Source organism: Sapajus apella, unplaced genomic scaffold (genome assembly GCF_009761245.1).
Source record: "Sapajus apella isolate SASKATOON/1434 unplaced genomic scaffold, GSC_monkey_1.0 scaffold4260, whole genome shotgun sequence".
In the NCBI taxonomy this organism is placed as follows: Eukaryota; Metazoa; Chordata; class Mammalia; order Primates; family Cebidae; genus Sapajus; species Sapajus apella.
The window spans coordinates 1-5,894 of record NW_022441186.1 but is presented as its reverse complement, the minus strand read 5'-3'; the positions used below and the strand labels follow the sequence as shown (position 1 = coordinate 5,894).

General features: G+C 49.0%; 1 pseudogene across 1 annotated transcript; it reads left to right on the top strand.

Moving 5' to 3' along the window:
* The first annotated feature begins 90 nt into the window (after positions 1-90).
* On the top strand, positions 91-2,146 carry LOC116547713 (annotated as a pseudogene). Its single transcript, XR_004267149.1, has 2 exons — positions 91-232; positions 993-2,146. The product of XR_004267149.1 is annotated as a T-complex protein 1 subunit alpha pseudogene (transcript).
* The last annotated feature ends 3,748 nt before the right edge of the window (positions 2,147-5,894 follow it).

Here is a 5,894-nt window from a genome sequence, read left to right as displayed (position 1 = left end):
GTCAACAGCCACTTCATCTTCTGACTCATTGTGCGGCACTGAAAAGCCATTGGTGACCTCCACTGAGTGTTTGTCGACCGTTCCCAGCAGGGTCCCGATAACTCGGGCAGCACCCTCGTTGCGTTGCTCGTAGCTGTCCACAATGGAGGCCAAAATGACTGGGTGCAGCCTGACCACGCGGCCATCGGGAAAGGGCCCTGGGAGAGCGGGACCAGGCAGAGCGAGCACTGGGGTCTGCGCCGGAGCTTGCGCTGAGGCTGAGGTCTGGGCAGGAGCCCCAGTCGTAGCCGCTGCTGCCACAGGGTCTGAGGATGAGGCTGGAGTCCCAGTGGAAGGTGGAGCTGCAGCTGGTGCTGGCGTTGGCACTGGGGCTGGGACTGAGGTTGGGGCCGAGACTGGGGCCGCCGCCAGGGCCGGAGCTGGCGTGGCAGGAGGAGCACTTGCCAATTTTTTTTTTTTCTTGCAGCGGCCGCATTCTGGAGTAAACTGCCTCCGTCCCTGCCAGGCATGGTGGCAACCTCACACCTTCCCTTTGCTGCATGTCTGTAACTGCTTTGAAAAAAAATTCCTCTCTTCTTCCCTCATTGGAAACCACCACAACCAGCTCCTCAGAGTGTGCCACAGAGGTGTGGACAAAAATGGTACCTAATGTGTAAAGACCAACAATAGGCATTTGTGAATGTGGAAACATGTGTCCTACTCATCAAAACACAGTGATCTGTTGCTTCCCATTTCTCCTAAAACATAGACTGACAGGTAATAAAAGATATACATTTAAAAAACATTTTTTGTAGCTTTTTAGTTGATTCATTAAACTTGCTTTATTTATCAATATTAAAGTCAGGAAGTAAAAAAGCATAATAACCATGATAACACCCAAAATAGTTTTTAATGATGTTAACTATTTTTGAAGACTTCAATACCTAAAACTTACATATATATCTTCATATTCCCACCTCTAATACCTAAAAGGTAAAGTGCACAACCTCAAGAAGTGGTCCAAGAGAGAATTTGTGATGATGAGCTGATCTTAATCAAAAACACTAAGACTCGTACATCCGCATTGATTATCTTACGTGGGGCAAATGATTTCATGTGTGATGAGATGGAGCGCTATTTACATGATGCCCTTTGAAGTGAAGAGAGTTTTGTAGTCAAAATCTGTGGTTCCAGGTGGGGGTGCTGTAGAAGCAACCCTGTCTGTATACCTTGAAAACTATGCAGCCAGCATGGGGTCTCGGGAACAGCTTACTATTGCAGAGTTTGCCAGATCACTTCTTGTTATTCCTAATACACTGGCAGTTAATGCTGCCTAGGACTCCACAGATCTGGTTGCAAAATTAAGAGCCTTTCACAATGAGGCTCAGCTTAACCCAGAACGTAAAAACCTAAAATGGATTGGTCTTGATTTGAGCAATGGTAAACCTCAAGACAACAAACAAGCAGCAGGGGTGTTTGAACCAACCATAGTTAAAGTTAAGAGTTTGAAATTTGCAACAGAAGCTGCAATTACCATTCTTCGAATTGATGATCTTATTAAATTACATCCAGAAAGTAAAGATGATAAACATGGAAGTTATGAAGATGCTGTTCACTCTGGAGCCCTTAATAATTGATCTCCTTGTTTCTTTATTTATAACAATGTTAAATGCAGTCGTCTTGTAGCTTGAGTATCCATTAAAATACACCAAGCTGTAAACTTGGGTTTTTGTGATGTAGGAAATGGTTTCCATCTGTGCTTTGGTCCTCTGATTTCACATATTATAACCCTAGTACTTTATTAGTTTAAAAAGAAATTGAGGTGGTTCAAAGTTCATGCCCTCTGAACACACATTGCTATTCCCATCCCACCGCCAATGCACAGGGCCGCAACACCACGACTTCTGCCCGTTCTCTCCAGCGCGTGTAACAGGGTCACAAGAATTCGACAGCCAGATGCTCCAAGAGGGTGGCCCAAGGCTACAGCCCCTCCTTGAATGTTGACCTAAGGGGGAGAAGAGACTTAGATTGTTTATTCTTCTGTGGACATAGTTTAAAATCCTAAACTTGTCCTTTTCCTCTTAATGTTGTATTAGCATGCTACACTTTCAAACTCAGATTTCCATTTTAACTGCTTAGGAATAAATTCACACCCTTGTGAAAATTCCAAAAAAAAAAAAAAGTCACCACGGACACACGTCCTAGGGCCAGGCTCCCCGGGCTCTGCAGCGTTGTCTGCGCCAGCACAGGGCCAGGCATCTGGCTGGCTGCGTGGTTCTCTCTTGGTCCCTCTTGCAGCTTAATGGATGACAACGCACAGCAACAGGGCACCGGCACCAAGAGGGGCTGACAGCAGACAGCAGGTCCTGGTGCTCCCTCCAGCCTCGCTAGGCAAAGCTGGCCCTGGGCCAGGCTGGGTGCAGGGCCAGGGCACCATGAGGAGGGAAGGTCAGCGGGGATTGTCAAAAACAGTCCCTCAAGTTGAGTCTCAAACTTTGAAACAGACAAAGCCTTCGCTGCATGGCAGAAGCAGCCCTGGAGTCTGTTAAAGACAGATGGGCAGAGGCAGTGCCGGGGGCTGTAGGACTCTTGGAACTGGAGGCAGATCAAGGACCACAGGCTGTTGGCCAGCTCTGCCATGCTGAACCTGGGTGCCAGCACCATGCCCTGCCCCAGTAAAGTGGCAACTGTTGGCCTTGCTGCCCCAGCCCGCACAGTGGTGAGGGGCCAGGTTCCTCTCTGCATCCTGGCTTCCTACCTCATAGGCTGGGTTCCCCTTGTGGCCTTGATGTTGGCTGGTGTAGCTGTTGAGGATGGGCCTGGGAGGCCAGAGCTGCAGCCCCACCCGGGGGGCAGGCAGGGGTTCCTGAGCTCAGCCGGCACATGGGTGGGGCACATCCCCAGGGAGGGATTTGTCCCGAACCAGAGAGGTGTCTGGAGAGGAGAGAGGATTGGCAGAAAGAAGATGTGTTGGTTTTGATAGAAGAGAAGCTACAAATCAATTATTTTCAAAATCAGGAACTCCCCACCCCCTTTTATGCATGAGTCCCTTCTTCCTGTAAAAAAATGGATGCCCTCCTCTTGATTCCATTTATGGCTCCACTGCCCAGATGGGAGGCTCCCAGAGGAGGCCCTGGGCATCAGAGCCTGCCCAACCCTGTTGTGCCTGGGCTGGGAAGGGACCCTTTCTCAGGAAAAGCAAAGTTCGGTGAGTGGCTTACAGACCCTGTGAAGTGAGGGTTGATTTTGTGATAAACATTTTTCTGTTTTTCTTTTTAAAATATAATCGCCCTTGAATGTGAGACCCTGGGAGGAGCCCCAGGCTGACTGAGATGTAGCCTTTGGGCCCTGCAGGAGCCGGCCCACACTGGAGGCAGGAGAGCTAGCAGCCCTGCCCAGGAAGTGCTTCTTTGGCTAGCTCTGGTTGTGTTTGGAGTTTGGCCTTGGGTGAGGCCCAAGCAAGGGGTCTGTGACTATGGCATGGCACGTGGCATGCGGGCAGCGTGCATGCGAGGGTGTAGGCATGCGAGACGACATTGGCAGCAGACAAAAATAAAGAACTCTGGATGAAGCTTAAGAAGAGATAGAGAGAATACATGAACACGGTCCTCGTACTAACCCACAGGTTACAAACTTGGTTGTGCCGTAGATTTGTAGAAAATTTCGTTGTGAAAGAATGGCACTGTTAGGCAGCTGGGGGCTCCCCGGGCTGGTGGGACTTGTCTGGTATACAAAATACACCATTTCTTTTCTTTTCTTTTCTTTTCTTTTCTTTTCCTGATGTGAATGTTAAGCAGAAGGGAGAGTCCTTACTCCCTTCCAACCTCTGCTCCAGTTCAAAACCCAGAAACCAGAACACAGATATGATTGTAGGATTTTATCATCTGTGTAGCAGGGGGTGTATGTATATGTGTTTCTAGAGTGAGATTTGTGTTTTCTACCCTTTCCCTCTCTGGCCAGTGGGCTGGAGCTGGGAGAGGTGCTGATCTAACAGTGCCAACAAGTGCTCCTTAAGCCTGCAAGGCTCAGGCCTGTGGGGCTGGTGCTCACCTTTGACAGCTGAATGTTTCTAAAGAACTGCTGCCCCAGGGGGAGGACAGGAGCAGCAGAACAGGGAATGCCAGACACACGCTGGCTGCTGCTGGAAGGCAGAGTGGGGCTTCCTTTGTCTGTCTGAGGAGAGAGGCAGGTGTCACCAGTTCCAGCCGAAGCCTCCTCACGGGCCCTGTCAATTTTTGTACAAGTCTTGTAATTATTGAATCAAGTTGTTTTAGTGTAATAAAAACGCTTGTGAGAAAAAAAATGTATTTAAAATGTATGTTATATATTAAATTAATATATCCCTGGCTTCTTTGGCCCTGGGAGCCAAAAGGGCAGTGAGGAGAAGGCTTAGCAAGAGGCCTGGTGCAGGGGAAGTCAGGTCCCTCAGGAGCCCCTCCTCCCCCAGAGGAAGGAGGAAGAGGTCTAGAGAGTCTGCTGGAGAGTCTCTTCAGTTCCTCAACAATGGCACTGCAGGAGGGTGCAGGCCACAGATTACTCCTTGCCCTTCTCAGGGGTACTGGGCTCCCAGGGCCACTTGGTAATCCCCAGGGGTTCAGTCTCAGGGTCCAGCTGTGGCTCCCCCAAACGTCCCTCACCCTCCATGTCCAGCTCCTCAAAAGAAGAGCCGCTGGCACCTGACTCACTGTAACTGTGCTCACTGCGGGTGTCACCATCATCCCAGCCACCGGTGCTCACCCCCGGTGACAGTGTCGCAACTGAAGTCTCCCGGCTGCCAGGGCTCACCTCCAAGCTCACGGAACTCGTGTCACCCATCGTGTCAGCTCCTGTGCCATCCACCTGGGCATCAACAGCCTCTGCAAGCCCCCGCCATTTCCGCTCTGTCTACGTCAGCTGAGGGTGTTTTTAAATATTAATTTAAATTATAAAAAGTATATTTTATCCTCTGATAAAACACAGTAAAAGAGAAGGTATTGAGAGGCAGACACCCAGGCAGCCAAGCAGAGTGGATCTGTCCTGGGGACCAACAGCCTGAGGAAGAAGCCAGAACCTTTCCTCCTGCACCCACTGCAGCCCAGTTTCTCTGACCCCATCCTGTTCTCTGGAAGCCTGAGGATGAATCTCGACCCTTTCAACAACTACTCAGACGAGGAGATTTGGAAGGTCCTGGAGCTGGCTCACCTCAAGTCTTTCGTGGCCAGCCTGTAACTTGGGTTATCCCACGAAGTAACAGAGGCCGGTGGCAACCTGAGCATAGGCCAGAGGCAGCTGCTGTGCCTGGGTGGGGCTCTGCTTCGGAAATCCAAGATCCTGATCCTGGATGAGGCCACTGCTGCGGTGGATCTAGAGACAGATAACCTCATTCAGACGACCATCCAAAACGAGTTCACCCACTGCACAGTGATCACCATTGCCCACAGGCTGCACACCATCATGGGACAGGGACAAGGTAATGGTCCTAGACAATGGGAAGATTGTAGAGTATGGCAGCCCTGAAGAACTGCTGCAAACCCCTGGACCCTTTTATTTGATGGCTAAGGAAGCTGGCATTGAGAATGTGAACAGCACAGAATTTTAGCAGAAGGCCGCAGGGGCTAGAAAAGGACTATAAGAATAATTTCTTGTTTTATTTTTTGTAAAATACAGAATACATACAAAAGTATATATAAAATGTACATTTTAAGAAGGATAAGTGAACACCCATGAACCTACTACCTAGATTAATAAATATCACCAGATGCCTGAGAAACTGCTCAATTATCTACCTCAGTCATACTTCCTTGCTACGCACCTTCCCAGGGACAACCACTGTCCTGAATTTCATGATAATTGTTCCCTTTCCTTTCATTTCTGTTTTATCACCTTTGGAAGTACATATCTTTAAACAACGTGTGCCCTTTTTTACTTATGTAAAT